Source organism: Triturus cristatus, chromosome 6 (assembly GCF_964204655.1).
Source record: "Triturus cristatus chromosome 6, aTriCri1.1, whole genome shotgun sequence".
In the NCBI taxonomy this organism is placed as follows: Eukaryota; Metazoa; Chordata; class Amphibia; order Caudata; family Salamandridae; genus Triturus; species Triturus cristatus.
Genome location: NC_140589.1, coordinates 562,006,954 through 562,024,867, shown reverse-complemented (window position 1 = coordinate 562,024,867; position 17,914 = coordinate 562,006,954). Strand labels below are relative to the sequence as shown.

Here is a 17,914-nt window from a genome sequence, read left to right as displayed (position 1 = left end):
AAAAGGGGACAACATGGCTCTCCTCCCGAGCCACAAGGGGCCATGAACCCATCCCATGGGGCTATTAAGGGGAGGGGGAGCGCTGCCCCACTCCCCGAGCAAATAGTGGCCCCAGAGAACAGATCCCCAGGGCCAAAACAAATATTTTAAGAGTAGGGGACGTGCGCCCCTGTCCCCTAGCCACTACGGCCCAGGGGAACCCACCTACTGGCACCTCCTTTTTTGTATAAAAGAGAGAGGGAAACGCGGACTTCCCTCCCAGGGCCTATAGTGGCCATGGGAGACCAATCCCTGGGGCCTTAGGTACTTGTGGGTGGTTGCTGCTCCGGTGCCCGCAAGGGGCACCCACCAAACAATGCGTTATTGCGGCAGGCAGGAGCATTGTGTGTTTCCTGCCTGCAAAAGCGCTGCAGGAAAACAAGAGTGCCCCTACCCAGCAGCAACATTTTTAAAGCTCCTGCCAGGTCGGAGCAGACATGCCTTCCCTGCCCACATTCCTGAGAGCATGGAAGGTGTGTTTGCTCCCTCCCGGCTGGAGCTTTATAAATGCTCCAGCCAGGTGGGAGGAGACATATGTTTCCCTGCTCAAACTCTTGTGAGCAGGGAAACTACTGTGCACTGGAGTTGGGCACCCTGGTGCGCAGTAATTGAGGCTACCAAGGGGATGGGGTCCCCAAGTACTTTCCAGGCTTGAGGAGGGGGGCTGCAACCCCTCCCCTTCAATTTTAGATCTGCTCGGGGGATGGAGTCCCCATGGCGTTTTAAGGCTCAGGGAGAGGGCTGTGTTCTGCCCTCCTCAATAGCTTTCTCATCCCCAATATTGAAGTGATGGCCCCGGGGGATGGGGTTCCCAAGGCCTATACAGGCTTGGGGAGAGGAGCTGCACAACCACCACGTAATAAAGAAGTGGTTCCATGGTTTGGGGTTCCCAGGGCCTCGATGAGGCTCTGGTAGACCGCGATCCCGGGACACTACTGTTGGATCGCTGCTTTCTAAAAATATATATATTTTAGCCTGCCACCCCCCACCCACCTAAAATGGCCTAGGAGTCAAGGATATCCCTACCCTGCCCCCTTATATTATTTTTTACATTTAAGTTCAGGACAGGAGAATAAGTCCCGGAGTCATAAAATGGCTGCCTGCAAATTTTTTTGTCATGTTGCAGGCAACCAATCAGAGTGCTCGCTCCCATGGGAGCGTGTCTTCTATGGGAGCAAATAGCCCATGGGATAAAAAGCCTCCTGGGCCAATTAGAATGCTCTATTTTTAAAAAATGCGTTTGAGGGACTCTTGCAAGAGTACCTCAAAATCAACTGTCGAGAAATACAAATGATTTGTATCTTAATAGTTCAAAAACTAGTGAATGGATTTACACTAAATCACAAAAAGTACGCTTTCTGCACCAAGATCTAGCTTCTTGCCAAATTTGGTGTAATTCTGTACAGTAGTTTTTTTGGTAGCCCTGCCTAAGAAAGTCTATGAGAAACTGCATGGGGGATTTTACTTTTTGGGACACCCTTTTTTCTCAGCCCCCGCTTGACGGATCACCCCGAAACCTTTCAAGAAGAAGCTGAAGTGGATGAACTTTTATTGGGAAAGTTTTAGGAAGATTCATCAAACAGCACCAAAGTTATTAGCAAACCAAAAAACTAACTATAGAAATGCTCTTCCGATGGAAATTCTAAGTACCCAGTGGTGGCTGCCACTAGGTGATATGTATATATTACCTAGTGACAGTATATATATTCTGTGTACTGTGTTAGACAAAGAGTAGAGCAATTGAATTAATCTGAAGAGACTTAAGAATCAATATACTAATTATCCAAACTAAGTAATTTAATTGCTGCAATTTGTAAATCAAGTTCACTTCTTCAGGTAGAAATTAAAGAGCTTTGAAAAAAATGTTCATCAAGAAAAATATTTCATTTCACAACCTGTTGGACCTGTCAGCCTAGGGTGGTCTTCCCCTACCTTTTTGCCCTTGTGCCTCCCATTTTAACCGTACCTTTTTGTTGGACTTAGGCCTCTGGGCGCCTCACCACTGCTAAACAGTGCTGAGGTGCAGGCGCTCTCCCCCAAAACATTGCGACGCTGGCATATCTACCACAAGCCCCTGCTACTGCAGTGAGGCTGAACCCTCCATAGGCTAACATTAGGAACCCCCCTTATGGGATAATTTCTGACAGGGACCTAATAAATCTATCGTGTTTGGTCTTGTTGAAGTCGGGGCGGGGAACCCTTTCCAATGATATATGGGGTTTGGGCACTACTCCTTTAGCTATCCCACTTTTAGAAAGTAGATATTTTCCTGCCTACACTTAGTCTGGGCACTGCAGACTCCCCCCTCCCATCTACACACTGATAGGTGCCTGGGTTGGGAGGTGGGAGTGGTGATTCACAACTTCTCCCCCTTGAAAGGGCTGTGAATGGCTGTCCATTGTAGCCTTAACGAACCTGTATCTCGTCACCGTGACAGCCAGGTCAGGGAAGGCGGGGAACATCCCAGAACTCCCTGGACTCTTCCAGAAACCCCCTGCCCCCAGACCCTTCCAGAGACTTCTACAACCTTCCAGTCACTAGACTGCAGGATATATAAGGGAGGGTCCTTGCCTCACATTCTTGTTACACTGCTGGACCTGGACGAATCTCTGCTGGAGCGAGGACTGCTGCGCCAGGAAGGATTGCCATCTGGAAGGAGGTTGACTGCTCTAAGGAACTGCTGCCCCAACCTGCTGAGCTGCCCTACTGCCTGCTGATCCTGCCCTGCTAGGGAGACCTAAATAAACATCCCCAGAGTGTCTCCACCACAAACTACAAGGACTGCTTTTGCAACGTGGTGCACAAGGAACTGCCTTGCTCCAAGAGAACTACGACGTGTTATTGTCCCTGTGAGCTGCCTCTGCAAAGCTGTGTGCAAGGATCTACCACCACCTGAGGATGCGCTCTGCTTAAAGCGGACTTCGCCTGCAAAATCATTGATCACACAGCGTGTCTGGGGCTGTGCCTAACGTGGGTCCTCCACCGCAATGTTGTAAAGACTTGCCCCCGCAACGCTGTGCCTGCGTGCAGCATCACTGGCCCTGGGGCCTTTAAAAACTGCCTCTGCTGCCCGGGGTGTGTTGAATCATTTTATTTAGCACCCCCAAAGTCACTGCCGCTGGCCCGAGTGGAGCAGGTTATGCAAATCACCCAGATGAGCGCGTGAGCTAAATCGCTCCAGGAGTAACCGCCAGCGACGATCAAGTAACCCGGAGTGCTGATGAGGCCCGCACCGGCGCCTACACCCTCCTTTCAGGTAATGCTTCCAGGGCACACCCAATTGCCTTGAGCGGGACTGCGGAGGCTATTTCTATTTAATTGCGGGCCGGGCCAGTGTCTGGAACTTGCTTCCCTTTGTGGCCTTTATCGGCTGTGGAGAACTGTCTGCCTGCCTTTGAGGGCCAGCTGGACTGTTGTATCTGTTTGGGGGCATTTTCTTTAAACGCCGGAGGCTGCTCTCATTCAAATAGCGGGCTGCAGGAGACTGTGTCATGTGGCCGAAGGCCTGCTGAAGCCTGCGGGGGCCTATACACTACGTCTTTTGGCCTAAAGTGATTCCACACGCACTTCTAACGATACGATGAGGGGAAACGAAAAGTAACACACAGACTAAGAGATACTGCACAGTCTTCCCCGCGTAAGGAACTGCTTTATTCCAGATGCAAGGAACTGTTCTGAAAAGGGGGAATGTTTATTTTTCTTTGCCTTAATGCTCTCCCACTGAAAGTCAGTCCCCACTAGGAACTGTGTATCAAACACACCAAAGAACATCTGACTGACACCTTTTAAGGTTATATGTGCATTCTTACTATTTATTTTAACCTTGCACAATTTCTAGACAGGGATAACTTTACTTTCTTTATATGAAACTAGATTATTTTGATTATTGATCAGGCCTGGAACATGGATTATTTTGATTATTGATCAGGCCTGGAACCTGGATTATTCTGATTATTGATCTGCCTGAAACTGAGATAAAGATATATTTATTTTTACAACTCATTGGTGTAGTGTCTTTTCCTTTTGTGCGTGTTTTGCTGTGGACTGTTGGTGTGTGTTGCACAAATACTTCACACATTGCCTCTTAAGTTACGCCTTCCTGCACTATGCCAGGCTACCCTGTCAGGAGCGGTGGTCCCTACTTGGAATAAGGTGCATACCCCGGCCAACTAGAGACCCCAGTTCTAACATTGGTGGCAGCGGTGGGATTTGAACTTGTGCTTGTGTAACACCATGCAGTGGCTCAGTGTACACCACAACCCTACGCCTGACTCCACTGAAACTTTTTTGTCTACCCTCTCCAATTGGCATGTTTTTTAAATTCTCCCTGACTGGCTGCTCTTTTTCGAAGTCCTTTTGCCTAAGTCCCATTTGATTTTCTCTGCAAAACGTCTGAGGTCCTACCTAGCAAGATAGCATTTGAGCTGGCCAACCTGGAAGCTTACACGGTGGCGCAGCTCAAAGAATTCTGCGAGGAGAAAAGGGTGCCCTTCAAGCGAAGCGCCAAGAAGGCGGAGCTTCAGAAAGCCTTGAGAGCATGGGTAACGACCCACCCAGAAGGAGAAGGGGACGGGCAGGAATCAGAGCACGACGCCACAGGAGATCTTGACCTACTGCCCTTGGGCGAAAATGGCAATTTTTTAGCAGGTACAAGGGTACGTTCCAGGGCAGGCAGTAGTGTGTCAGTAAGGACCTTGTCCTCAGAGGAATTGGAGGACAGAAGAGAGGAGAGACAGTTTAAATTGGAGCTTGCCAAGTTGGAAAGAGAGCGCGAGAAAGAAAGGTGGGCCATGGAGGAGAGGAAACTTGCCCAGGAGCTCAGCCTGAAGGAGCTGGAGATTCGAGCCCTACAAGTAGGGGCCAACAGCAACAAGAATGGTGGCAGCGTATCGACTGAAGCTTCACATGAGTCCAAGGTCTTTATGCCTAAAGATGTGATGGCTAGTTTTAAGGTGGGGGATAATATTGACAAGTGGTTAGCAGCCTATGAGGTGTCCCTGAGAGCCCATGGGGTCCCAGAGAGTTACTGGGGGGGGTGGTTTGTACAAGTACATACCTCCAGAAGTTAGGGACACACTCCTTTGCCTAGAAAAGGATGACCAGACCAACTATTCTGTCATGAAAGCAGCATTGCTCAAAAGGTTCGGTCTTACCCCTGAGAGGTATAGGCAGAGGTTTAGGAATAGCCACAAACTTCCCGCTCAGAACTGGGTCGATTTCCTGGACTACGCTAGTAAAGCTTTGGAGGGCTGGGTGCGGGGCAGCGATGTGCATGACTATGAAGGGTTGTATGACTTGTTCTTAAGAGAGCACCTTCTAGAGAAATGTTTTCCAGAGCTGCGCCAACACCTGGTTGACCGCAAGTTGACCAATCCTAGGAAGCTTGCGGAGGAGGCAGACACCTGGGTCAGTACCAGGGTGTCCAACAAGGGTTCTGGGAGGGACTCCCAAAGGGGTGGTCAGGGTTCCAACCAGAAGAAAGAGGGGGGGATAAAAAGAAAGAGTACTCTAAAGGCCCCCAAAACAATTCACAAGGGAAAGGGTCTGGGTCCCAGCCCCAATCTGGCCACCAAAAGCCCACTTATCCTGACAAAGGTCAGTAGCCCAGAATTGTCCGGTGCTACGAGTGTGGTGAAATTGGACACTACAAGGGGGATCCCAAGTGTTGCAAGAGAGCACCACCTCCCACTGGAGGTAAAAACCCCGGAGTGGCTAGTGTAGCACTTGGGGAGGAGCTGTCCCTAGATAATGGAAGTGAGGGGGCAGGGCTTGTCCTAGTATCCCTGGGAGACAGCGAGATGGTTCCTAAGATCCATGTGCCCTCAAATACTACCAAGTATAGGCAGTGGGTCACCATCAATGGTCAGGGGGTGGAGGCCCTGAGGGACACCGGTGCCAGCATGACTATGGTAAGGAGTCAGCTGGTGTCCCTAGAGCAAATTGTTCCCGAGGCATTCCACCCAGTTGTGATGGCTGACAACAGGGAGGGTCACTATCCCATAGCACAGGTTCCATTTGAGTGGGGAGGGGTTTCAGGCCTTATAAGAGTTGCAGCGAGCCCTGCCATGCCAGTGGACTGTCTGTTAGGGAATGACCTTGAACACACTGCCTGGAAGGAGGTAGAACTCAAGCGCATGTGGAGATGCTGGGGTTACCGGAGTGGATCTGTGCTACCACACTTAAAAATCCCTAAGGCCATCAAGACGGGTCGAAACGTCGACGCCCACTCTCTACTACCTGGGACACATAATCAGTTCTTCGTGCTAGACCACTTATTGGGTCGTTTTTTGAAGTATAATAATATAACTCTGTAATTGTTAAATGTGACCAGGTCTTTTGGATTTTGGACGGTGAATTACAACCGATCCCCATTGTCTAACTCGATTGAATGTTCTTATTACTATGTAACTTCCATTCCTTGTCTCACTCACTCACCCTTTAATCACTTTCTTTTGATGCACGTTCCCTTTGGAGCAACCTCGTACTGTCTTAATCAATATTTCAAATTGGCAAAATAATAAACGTATGTATAGTATTTCACAATGTTTTGGATGTTGTTCTTTGTTAGATTGAATTACATATTGAATATTGTGAGCTCCGTTCCTTAAAGATTTTTGTTTTTGAGCTCAGGATCAGAAAATTATTCAACTAAGCGAAGCATATGGCTCAGATGTATCAATAATTGGTCAAGGACCATTGTTTTTGGTATCGCGACCACACGGTCCATGGCTGCCTGGAAGGGAAATCAACCAGGGCTGGAGCCTGGAACAATGGCCCAGCCAGCTGCTAAGAAGGGAGGAGCCCGAGGGCGTGGGAAGCTCGCCCCGGGGCGGCCACCCCGTGAGATGGATGGGGCACCTGAGGAGGTCGCACCGGAGTCCACGGAGGGGGACGTTGCAGAGTGGCAGGAGGAAGGAGGGCCCACCAGGGAGGAGTTTTGTCGGGCACAGAAGGAATGCCCCACCCTTGAGGGCATGAGGCAACAGGCCGACGCCCAAGCAGCAGGCAATGCCTCCGGGAACTACCATATTTACTGGGAGGACGGCCTCCTTTACAGTGAGCCCAAGGCTCCTGTGCATGGGTCATCAAGCGCCTTAGTGGTCCCCCAATGCTACAGGGCCTTTCTTTTGGGGTTGGCTCATGAGATCCCATTGGCAGGACACTTGGGCCAAGACAAGACCTTTGCTAGGCTTGTCCCACATTTTTATTGGCCACGGATGAGGGTCTCCTCAGATACATTCTGCAGGACCTGTCTGACCTGCCAAACTAGTGGGAAAACAGGGACCAAGCTGAAGGCTCCCCTGGAACCACTACCTGTCGTTAGCACCCCCTTTGAACGGGTGGGCATCGACATTGTTGGGCCTATGGATCTGCCGACGTCTTCTGGTCACAGGTTTATCCTGGTTCTGGTGGACCACGCCACCCAGTACCCAGAGGCTATTCCTCTGAGAACTATCACTGCACCTGCGGTGGCCCGGGCTCTGATGGGGATTTTTACCAGAGTGGGTTTCCCCAAGGAAGTTGTGTCCGACAGGGGCCCCAATTTTATGTCTGCCTACATGCAGGCGATGTGGAAGGAGTGTGGGGTTAGTTATAAGTTTACCACCCCTCACCACCCACAGACCAATAGTCTTGTGGATCGATTTAACAAGACCCTAAAGGGCATGATCAGGAGTCTGCCTGAGGGCCTGAGGAAAAAGTGGGACATCCTCTTGCCCTGTTTGTTGTTTTCCTACAGGGAGGTACCGCAGAAGGGGGTGGGTTTCAGCCCCTTCGAGCTTTTGTATGGTCACCCTGTCAGGGGACCTCTCAGTTTAGTGAAGGATGGGTGGGAGAAGACCCCAAGGAGGCTTCCCCAAGATGTAGTGAGCTACATGCTGGCCTTCCGCAGTCAAATGGCTAAGTTGTGGAAGCAAGCTTCTGACAACTTCGAGGCCAGCCAGGCGGTGATGAAGGAATGGTATGACCAGAATTCTCACCCTGTGGAGCTAGAGCCAGGACAGAGGGTGTGGGTCATGGAGCCTGGAGAGCTCAGTGCCCTCCAGGACCGCTGGACGGGCCCTTATGAGATATTGGAGAAGAAGGGTAAGGCCACTTACCTGGTGGACCTTAAGACCCCCTGGCAGCCCCACAGGGTACTACACGCCAACCGCCTCAAACCCCACCATGAGAGGTCTGAGCTCACCTTACTGATGGTGACTGATGGGGCGGAGGAAGAGGAGAGTGAACCTCTCCCGGACCTCTCTGCTTCCAAAGAGAAGGACGGATCGGTGGAGGGAGTGGTCCTCTCCCCATCCTTGACTCCTGAGCAACAGAGGGACTGCCGCCAGGTCCTGGAGCAGTTCTCTTCCGTGTTTTCCCTTATTTCTGGGATTACCCACCTGTGTACCCATGATGTGGACACAGGAGACAGCCTCCCTGTCAAGTCCAAGTCTTACAGGCTGTCAGACAAGGTGAAGGCCAGCATCCAGAGTGAAGTCACTAATATGCTGGAGTTGGGGGTGATAGAGCCCTCCAACAGCCTTTGGTCCAGTCCGGTGGTTCTGGTACCAAAAGCTGCCCCACCGGGCACCACACCAGAACTTAGGTTCTGTGTGGATTACACAGGACTGAATTCTGTGACCAAGACTGATGCTCATCCCATCCCCAGGGCGGATGAGCTCATTGACCGGCTGGGGGCTGTCTGGTACCTGAGTACCTTTGACCTCACATCAGGGTACTGGCAGATCGCCCTGACGGACGAAGCCAAGGAGAGGTCTGCCTTCTCCACGCCAGAGGGCCACTATCAGTTTAGGGTGATGCCCTTTGGACTGAAAAACGCTCCTGCCACCTTCCAGCGGCTGGTGAACCGGGTCCTCTCCGGTTTAGAGGCTTTCTCTGCTGCCTACCTGGACGACATAGCTGTCTTCAGGAGCAGCTGGGAGGACCACCCGTGTCACCTCCAGGAAGTGCTTCAGGCCTTGCGGCAGGCGGGCCTGACTATCAAAGCCAGCAAATGCCAGATAGGGCAGGGGTCGGTAGTCTACCTAGGACACTTGGCGGGTGGGGGTAAGGTGCAGCCCCTACAGGCCAAGATAGAAACCATCCTAGCCTGGGAGCCCCCCAAAACACAGACTGAGGTCAGGGCTTTCCTGGTCCTCACAGGATACTACCGCAGATTTGTCAAGGGTTATGGCACCATCGTGGCCCCCTTGACTGAGCTAACCTCTAAAAAGCACCCTAGGAAAGTAATCTGGACAGAGGCTTGCCAAAAAGCCTTTGACTCCCTAAAGCAGGCCATGTGCACAGCTCCTGTGCTCAAGGCCCCGGATTTCTCCAAAGAATTCATTGTCCAAACGGACGCCTCAGAGTATGGCATAGGGGCAGTACTTTCGCAACTCAATGAGGAGGGCCTGGACCAAGGAGTGGCTTTCATCTCCAGGAGGCTACTCCCCCGGGAACAGCGGTGGAGTGCTATAGAGAGAGAAGCTTTCGCGGTGGTCTGGCCTGTGAAGAAGCTGAGGCCATACTTCTTTGGCTCCCACTTCCTGATTCAGACTGACCACCGGCCCCTCAGGTGACTCATGCAAATGAGGGGTGAAAATCCCAAATTGTTGAGGTGGTCCGACCCGGAGTAGACCACGCCAATGCTGACGGTCTCTCCAGGTTCTTCCGTTTTTGTGATGAGAACTCCCTAGAGGTTGGGTAGTTCTCCTCACTTTCAGCTGGGGGGGACACGTGTTGGACCTGTCAGCCTAGGGTGGTCTTCCCCTACCTTTTTGCCCTTGTGCCTCCCATTTTAACCATACCTTTTTGTTGGACTTAGGCCTCTGGGCGCCTCACCACTGCTAAACAGTGCTGAGGTGCAGGCGCTCTCCCCTAAAACATTGCGACGCTGGCATTTCTACCACAAGCCCCTGCTACTGCAGTGAGGCTGAACACTCCATAGGCTAACATTGGGAACCCCCCTTATGGGATAATTTCTGACAGGGACCTAATAAATCTGTCGTGTTTGGTCTTGTTGAACTCGGGGTGGGGAACCCTTTCCAATGATATATGGGTTTTGGGCACTACTCCTTTAGCTATCCCACTTTTAGAAAGTAGATATTTTCCTGCCTACACTTAGTCTGGGCACTGCAGACTCCCCCCTCCCATCTACACACTGATAGGTGCCTGGGTTGGGAGGTGGGAGTGGTGATTCGCACCTTCTCCCCCTTGAAGGGGCTGTGAATGGCTGTCCACTGTAGCCTTAACGAACCTGTATCTCGTCACCGTGACAGCCAGGTCAGGGAAAGCGGGGAACATCCCAGAACTCCCTGGACTCTTCCAGAAACCCCCTGTCCCCAGACCCTTCCAGAGACTTCTACCACCTTCCAGTCACTAGACTGCAGGATATATAAGGGAGGGTCCTTGCCTCACATTCTTGTTACACTGCTGGACCTGGACGAATCTCTGCTGGAGCGAGGACTGCTCGCCAGGAAGGATTGCCATCTGGAAGGAGGCTGACTGCTCTAAGGAACTGCTGCCCCAACCTGCTGAGCTGCCCTACTGCCTGCTGATCCTGCCCTGCTAGGGAGACCTAAATAAACATCCCCAGAGTGTCTCGACCACAAACTACAAGGACTGCTTTTGCAACGCGGTGCGCAAGGAACTGCCTTGCTCCAAGAGAACTACGACGTGTTATTGTCCCTGTAAGCTGCCTCTGCAAAGCTGTGTGCAAGGATCTACCACCACCTGAGGATGTGCCCTGCTTAAAGCGGACTTCGCCTGCAAAAACATTGATCACACAGCGTGTCTGGGGCTGTGCCTAACGTGGGTCCTCCACCGCAATGTTGTAAAGACTTGCCCCCGCAACGCTGTGCCTGCGTGCAGCATCACTGGCCCTGGGACCTTTAAAAACTGCCTCTGCTGCCCGGGGTGTGTGGAATCATTTTATTTAGCACCCCCAAAGTCAATGCCGCTGGCCCGAGTGGAGCGGGTTATGCAAATCACCCAGCTGAGTGCGTGAGCTAAATCGCTCCAGGAGTAACCGCCAGCGACGATCGAGTAACCCGGAGTGCTGATGAGGCCCGCACCGGCGCCTACACCCTCCTTTCAGGTAATGCTTCCAGGGCACACCCAATTGCCTTGAGCGGGACTGCGGAGGCTATTTCTATTTAATTGCGGGCCGGGCCAGTCTCTGGAACTTGCTTCCCTTTGTGGCCTTTATCGAGAGTCGACTGTGGAGAACTGTCTGCCTGCCATTGCGGGCCAGCTGGACTGTTGTATCTGTTTGGGGGCATTTTCTTTAAACGCCGGAGGCTGCTCTCATTCAAATAGCGGGCTGCAGGAGACTGTGTCATGTGGCCGAAGGCCTGCTGAAGCCTGCGGGGGCCTATACACTACGTCTTTTGGCCTAAAGTGATTCCACACGCACTTCTAACGATACGATCAGGGGAAACGAAAAGTAACACACAGACTAAGAGATACTGCACAGTCTTCCCCGCGTAAGGAACTGCTTTATTCCAGATGCAAGGAACTGTTCTGAAAAGGGGGAATGTTTCTTTTTCTTTGCCTTAATGCTCTCCCACTGAAACCCAGTCCCCACTAGGAACTGTGTATCAAACACACCAAAGAACATCTGACTGACACCTTTTAAGGTTATATGTGCATTCTTACTATTTATTTTAACCTTGCACAATTTCTAGACAGGGATAACTTTACTTTCTTTATATGAAACTAGATTATTTTGATTATTGATCAGGCCTGGAACCTGGATTATTTTGATTATTGATCAGGCCTGGAACCTGGATTATTCTGATTATTGATCTGCCTGAAACTGAGATAAAGATATATTTATTTTTACAACTCATTGGTGTAGTGTCTTTTCCCTTTGTGCGTGTTTTGCTGTGGACTGTTGATGTGTGTTGCACAAATACTTTACACATTGCCTCTTAAGTTACACCTTCCTGCACTATGCCAGGCTACCCTGTCAGGAGCGGTGGTCGGTACTTGGAATAGGGTGCATACCCCGGCCAACTAGAGACCCCAGTTCTAACATTGGTGTCAGCGGTGGGATTTGAACTTGTGCTTGTGTAACACCATGCAGTGGCTCAGTGTACACCACAACCCTACGCCCGACTCCATTGAAACTTTTTTGTCTACCCTCTCCAACTGGCATTTTTATTTTTAAATTCTCCCTGACTGGCTGCTCTTTTTCGAAGTCCTTTTGCCTAAGTCCCATTTGATTTTCTCTGCAAAACGTCTGAGGTCCTACCTAGCAAGATGGAATTTGAGCTGGCCAACCTGGAAGCTTACACGGTGGCGCAGCTCAAAGAATTCTGCGAGGAGAAAAGGGTGCCCTTCAAGCGAAGCGCCAAGAAGGCGGAGCTTCAGAAAGCCTTGAGAGCATGGGTAATGGCCCACCCAGAAGGAGAAGGGGACGGTCAGGAATCAGAGCACGACGCCACAGGAGATCTTGACCTACTGCCCTTGGGCGAAAATGGCAATTTTTTACCAGGTACAAGGGTACCTTCCAGGGCAGGCAGTAGTGTGTCAGTAAGGACCTTGTCCTCAGAGGAATTGGAGGACAGAAGAGAGGAGAGGCAGTTTAAATTGGAGCTCACCAAGTTGGAAAGAGAGCGCGAGAAAGAAAGGTGGGCCATGGAGGAGAGGAAACTTGCCCAGGAGCTCAGCCTGAAGGAGCTGGAGATTCGAGCCCTACAAGTAGGGGCCAACAGCAACATGAATGGTGGCAGCGTATCGACTGAAGCTTCACGTGAGTCCAAGGTCTTTATGCCTAAAGATCTGATGGCTAGTTTTAAGGTGGGGGATAATATTGACAAGTGGTTAGCAGCCTATGAGGTGTCCCTGAGAGCCCATGGGGTCCCAGAGAGTTACTGGGGGGGTGGTTTGTACAAGTATATACCTCCAGAAGTTAGGGACACACTCCTTTGCCTAGAAAAGGATGACCAGACCAACTATTCTGTCATGAAAGCAGCATTGCTCAAAAGGTTCGGTCTTACCCCTGAGAGGTATAGGCAGAGGTTTAGGAATAGCCACAAACTTCCCGCTCAGAACAGGGTCGATTTCCTGGACTACGCTAGTAAAGCTTTGGAGGGCTGGGTGCGGGGCAGCGATGTGCAGGACGATGAAGGGTTGTATGACTTGTTCTTAAGAGAGCACCTTCTAGAGAAATGTTTTCCAGAGCTGCGCCAACACCTGGTTGACCGCAAGTTGACCAATCCTAGGAAGCTTGCGGAGGAGGCAGACACCTGGGTCAGTACCAGGGTGTCCAACAAGGGTTCTGGGGGGGACTCCCAAAGGGGTGGTCAGGGTTCCAACCAGAAGAAAGAGGGGGGGATAAAAAGAAAGAGTTCTCTAAAGGCCCCCAACACAATTCACAAGGGAAAGGGTCTGGGTCCCAGCCCCAATCTGGCCACCAAAAGCCCACTTATCCTGACAAAGGTCAGCAGCCCAGAATTGTCCGGTGCTACGAGTGTGGTGAAATTGGACACTACAAGGGGGATCCCAAGTGTTGCAAGAGAGCCCCACCTCCCACTGGAGGTAAAAACCCCGGAGTGGCTAGTGTAGCGCTTGGGGCGGAGCTGTCCCTAGATAATGGGAGTGAGGGGGCAGGGCTTGTCCTAGTATCCCTGGGAGAAAGCGAGATGGTTCCTAAGATTCATGTGCCGTCAAATACTACCAAGTATAGGCAGTGGGTCACCATCAATGGTCAGGGGGTGGAGGCCCTGAGGGACACCGGTGCCAGCATGACTATGGTAAGGAGTCAGCTGGTGTCCCCAGAGCAAATTGTTCCCGATGCATTCCACCCAGTTGTGATGGCTGACAACAGGGAGGGTCACTATCCCATAGCACAAGTTCCATTTGAGTGGGGAGGGGTTTCAGGCCTTATAAGAGTTGCAGCGAGCCCTGCCATGCCAGTGGACTGTCTGTTAGGGAATGACCTTGAGCACACTGCCTGGAAGGAGGTAGAACTCAAAGCGCATGTGGAGATGCTGGGGTTACCGGAGTGGATCTGTACTACCACACGGTCCATGGCTGCCCGGAAGGGAAATCAACCAGGGCTGGAGCCCGGAACAATGGCCCAGCCAGCTGCTAAGAAGGGAGGAGCGCGAGGGCGTGGGAAGCTCGCCCCGGGGCTGTCACCCCGTGAGATGGATGGGGCACCTGAGGAGGTCGCACCGGAGTCCACGGAGGGGGACGTTGCAGAGTGGCAGGTGGAAGGAGGGCCCACCAGGGAGGAGTTTTGTCGGGCACAGAAGGAATGCCCCACCCTTGAGGGCATGAGGCAACAGGCTGACGCCCAAGCGGCAGGCAATGCCTCCGGGAACTACCATATTTACTGGGAGGACGGCCTCCTTTACAGTGAGCCCAAGGCTCCTGTGCATGGGTCATCAAGCGCCTTAGTGGTCCCCCAATGCTACAGGGCCTTTCTTTTGGGGTTGGCTCATGAGATCCCATTGGCAGGACACTTGGGCCAAGAAAAGACCTTTGCTAGGCTTGTCCCACATATTTATTGGCCACGGATGAGGGTCTCCTCAGATACATTCTGCACGACCTGTCTGACCTGCCAAGCTAGTGGGAAAACAGGGACCAAGCTGAAGGCTCCCCTGGAACCACTACCTGTCGTTAGCACCCCCTTTGAACGGGTGGGCATCGACATTGTTGGGCCTATGGATCTGCCGACGTCTTCTGATCACAGGTTTATCCTGGTTCTGGTGGACCACGCCACCCGGTACCCAGAGGCTATTCCTCTGAGAACTATCACTGCACCTGCGGTGGCCCGGGCTCTGATGGGGATTTTTACCAGAGTGGGTTTCCCCAAGGAAGTTGTGTCCGACAGGGGCACCAATTTTATGTCTGCCTACATGCAGGCGATGTGGAAGGAGTGTGGGGTTACTTATAAGTTTACCACCCCTCACCACCCACAGACCAATGGTCTTGTGGAGAGATTTAACAAGACCCTAAAGGGCATGATCAGGAGTCTGCCTGAGGGCCTGAGGAAAAAGTGGGACATCCTCTTGCCCTGTTTGTTGTTTTCCTACAGGGAGGTACCGCAGAAGGGGGTGGGTTTCAGCCCCTTCGAGCTTTTGTATTGTCACCCTGTCAGGGGACCTCTCAGTTTAGTGAAGGATGGGTGGGAGAAGACCCCAAGGAGGCTTCCCCAAGATGTAGTGAGCTACATGCTGGCCTTCCGCAGTCAAATGGCTAAGTTGTGGAAGCAAGCTTCTGACAACCTAGAGGCCAGCCAGGCGGTGATGAAGGAATGGTATGACCAGAATTCTCACCCCGTGGAGCTAGAGCCAGGACAGAGGGTGTGGGTCATGGAGCCTGGAGAGCGCAGTGCCCTCCAGGACCGCTGGACGGGCCCTTATGAGATATTGGAGAAGAAGGGTAAGGCCACTTACCTGGTGGACCTTAAGACCCCCTGGCAGCCCCACGTGGTACTACACGCCAACCGCCTCAAACCCCACCATGAGAGGTCTGAGCTCACCTTACTGATGGTGACTGATGGGGCGGAGGAAGAGGAGAGTGAACCTCTCCCGGACCTCTTTGCTTCCAAAGAGAAGGACGGATCGGTGGAGGGAGTGGTCCTCTCCCCATCCTTGACTCCTGAGCAACAGAGGGACTGCCGCCAGGTCCTGGAGCAGTTCTCTTCCGTGTTTTCCCTTATTCCTGGGATTACCCACCTGTGTACCCATGATGTGGACACAGGAGACAGCCTCCCTGTCAAGTCCAAGTCTTACAGGCTGTCAGATAAGGTGAAGGCCAGCATCCAGAGTGAAGTCACTAAGATGCTGGAGTTGGGGGTGATATAGCCCTCCAACAGCCCTTGGTCCAGTCCGGTGGTTCTGGTACCAAAAGCTGCCCCACCGGGCACCACACCAGAACTTAGGTTCTGTGTGGATTACACAGGACTGAATTCTGTGACCAAGACTGATGCTCATCCCATCCCCAGGGCGGATGAGCTCATTGACCGGCTGGGGGCTGTCCGGTACCTGAGTACCTTTGACCTCACATCAGGGTACTGGCAGATCGCCCTGACGGACGAAGCCAAGGAGAGGTCTGCCTTCTCCACCCCAGAGGGCCACTATCAGTTTAGGGTGATGCCCTTTGGACTGAAAAACGCTCCTGCCACCTTCCAGCGGCTGGTGAACCGGGTCCTCTCCGGTTTAGAGGCTTTCTCTGCTGCCTACGTGGACGACATAGCTGTCTTCAGTAGCAGCTGGGAGGACCATCCGTGTCACCTCCAGGAAGTGCTTCAGGCCCTGTGGCAGGCGGGCCTGACTATCAAAGCCAGCAAATGCCAGATAGGGCAGGGGTCGGTAGTCTACCTAGGACACTTGGCGGGTGGGGGTAAGGTGCAGCCCCTACAGGCCAAGATAGAAACCATCCTAGCCTGGGAGCCCCCCAAAACACAGACTGAGGTCAGGGCTTTCCTGGGCCTCACAGGATTCTACCGCAGATTTGTCAAGGGTTATGGCACCATCAATGGCCCCCTTGACTGAGCTAACCTCTAAAAAGCACCCTAGGAAAGTAATCTGGACAGAGGCTTGCCAAAAAGCCTTTGACTCCCTAACGCAGGCCATGTGCACAGCTCCTGTGCTCAAGGCCCCGGATTTCTCCAAAGAATTAATTGTCCAAACGGACGCCTCAGAGCATGGCATAGGGGCAGTACTTTCGCAACTCAATGAGGAGGGCCTGGACCAAGGAGTGGCTTTCATCTCCAGGAGGCTACTCCCCCGGGAACAGCGGTGGAGTGCTATAGAGAGAGAAGCTTTCGCGGTGGTCTGGCCTGTGAAGAAGCTGAGGCCATACTTGTTTGGCTCCCACTTCCTGATTCAGACTGACCACCGGCCCCTCAGGTGACTCATGCAAATGAGGGGTGAAAATCCCAAATTGTTGAGGTGGTCCGACCCGGAGTAGACCACGCCAATGCTGATGGTCTCTCCAGGTTCTTCCGTTTTAGTGATGAGAACTCCCTAGAGGTTGGGTAGTTCTCCTCACTTTCAGCTGGGGGGGACACGTGTTGGACCTGTCAGCCTAGGGTGGTCTTCCCCTACCTTTTTGCCCTTGTGCCTCCCATTTTAACCATACCTTTTTGTTGGACTTAGGCCTCTGGGCGCCTCACCACTGCTAAACAGTGCTGAGGTGCAGGCGCTCTCCCCTAAAACATTGCGACGCTGGCATATCTACCACAAGCCCCTGCTACTGCAGTGAGGCTGAACCCTCCATAGGCTAACATTGGGAACCCCCCTTATGGGATAATTTCTGACAGGGACCTAATAAATCTGTCATGTTTGGTCTTGTTGAACTCGGGGCGGGGAACCCTTTCCAATGATATATGGGGTTTGGGCACTACTCCTTTAGCTATCCCACTTTTAGAAAGTAGATATTTTCCTGCCTACACTTAGTCTGGGAACTGCAGACTCCCCCCTCCCATCTACACACTAATAGGTGCCTGGGTTGGGAGGTGGGAGTGGTGATTCGCACCTTCTCCCCCTTGAAGGGGCTGTGAATGGCTGTCCACTGTAGCCTTAACGAACCTGTATCTCGTCACCATGACAGCCAGGTCAGGGAAGGCAGGGAACATCCCAGAACTCCCTGGACTCTTCCAGAAACCCCCTGCACCCAGATCCTTCCAGAGACTTCTACCACCTTCCAGTCACTAGACTGCAGGATATATAAGGGAGGGTCCTTGCCTCACATTCTTGTTACACTGCTGGACCTGGACGAATCTCTGCTGGAGCGAGGACTGCTCGCCAGGAAGGATTGCCATCTGGAAGGAGGCTGACTGCTCTAAGGAACTGCTGCCCCAACCTGCTGAGCTGCCCTACTGCCTGCTGATCCTGCCCTGCTAGGGAGACCTAAATAAACATCCCCAGAGAGTCTC

At 52.2% G+C, this 17,914-nt stretch overlaps 1 protein-coding gene across 1 annotated transcript in view; it reads right to left on the bottom strand.

Moving 5' to 3' along the window:
* LOC146817397 (dynein axonemal heavy chain 5-like) overlaps window positions 1–17,914 on the bottom strand; it is a 1,608,734-nt gene that overhangs the window by 221,012 nt on the left and 1,369,808 nt on the right. The gene's annotated exons all lie outside the window — the stretch shown is intronic.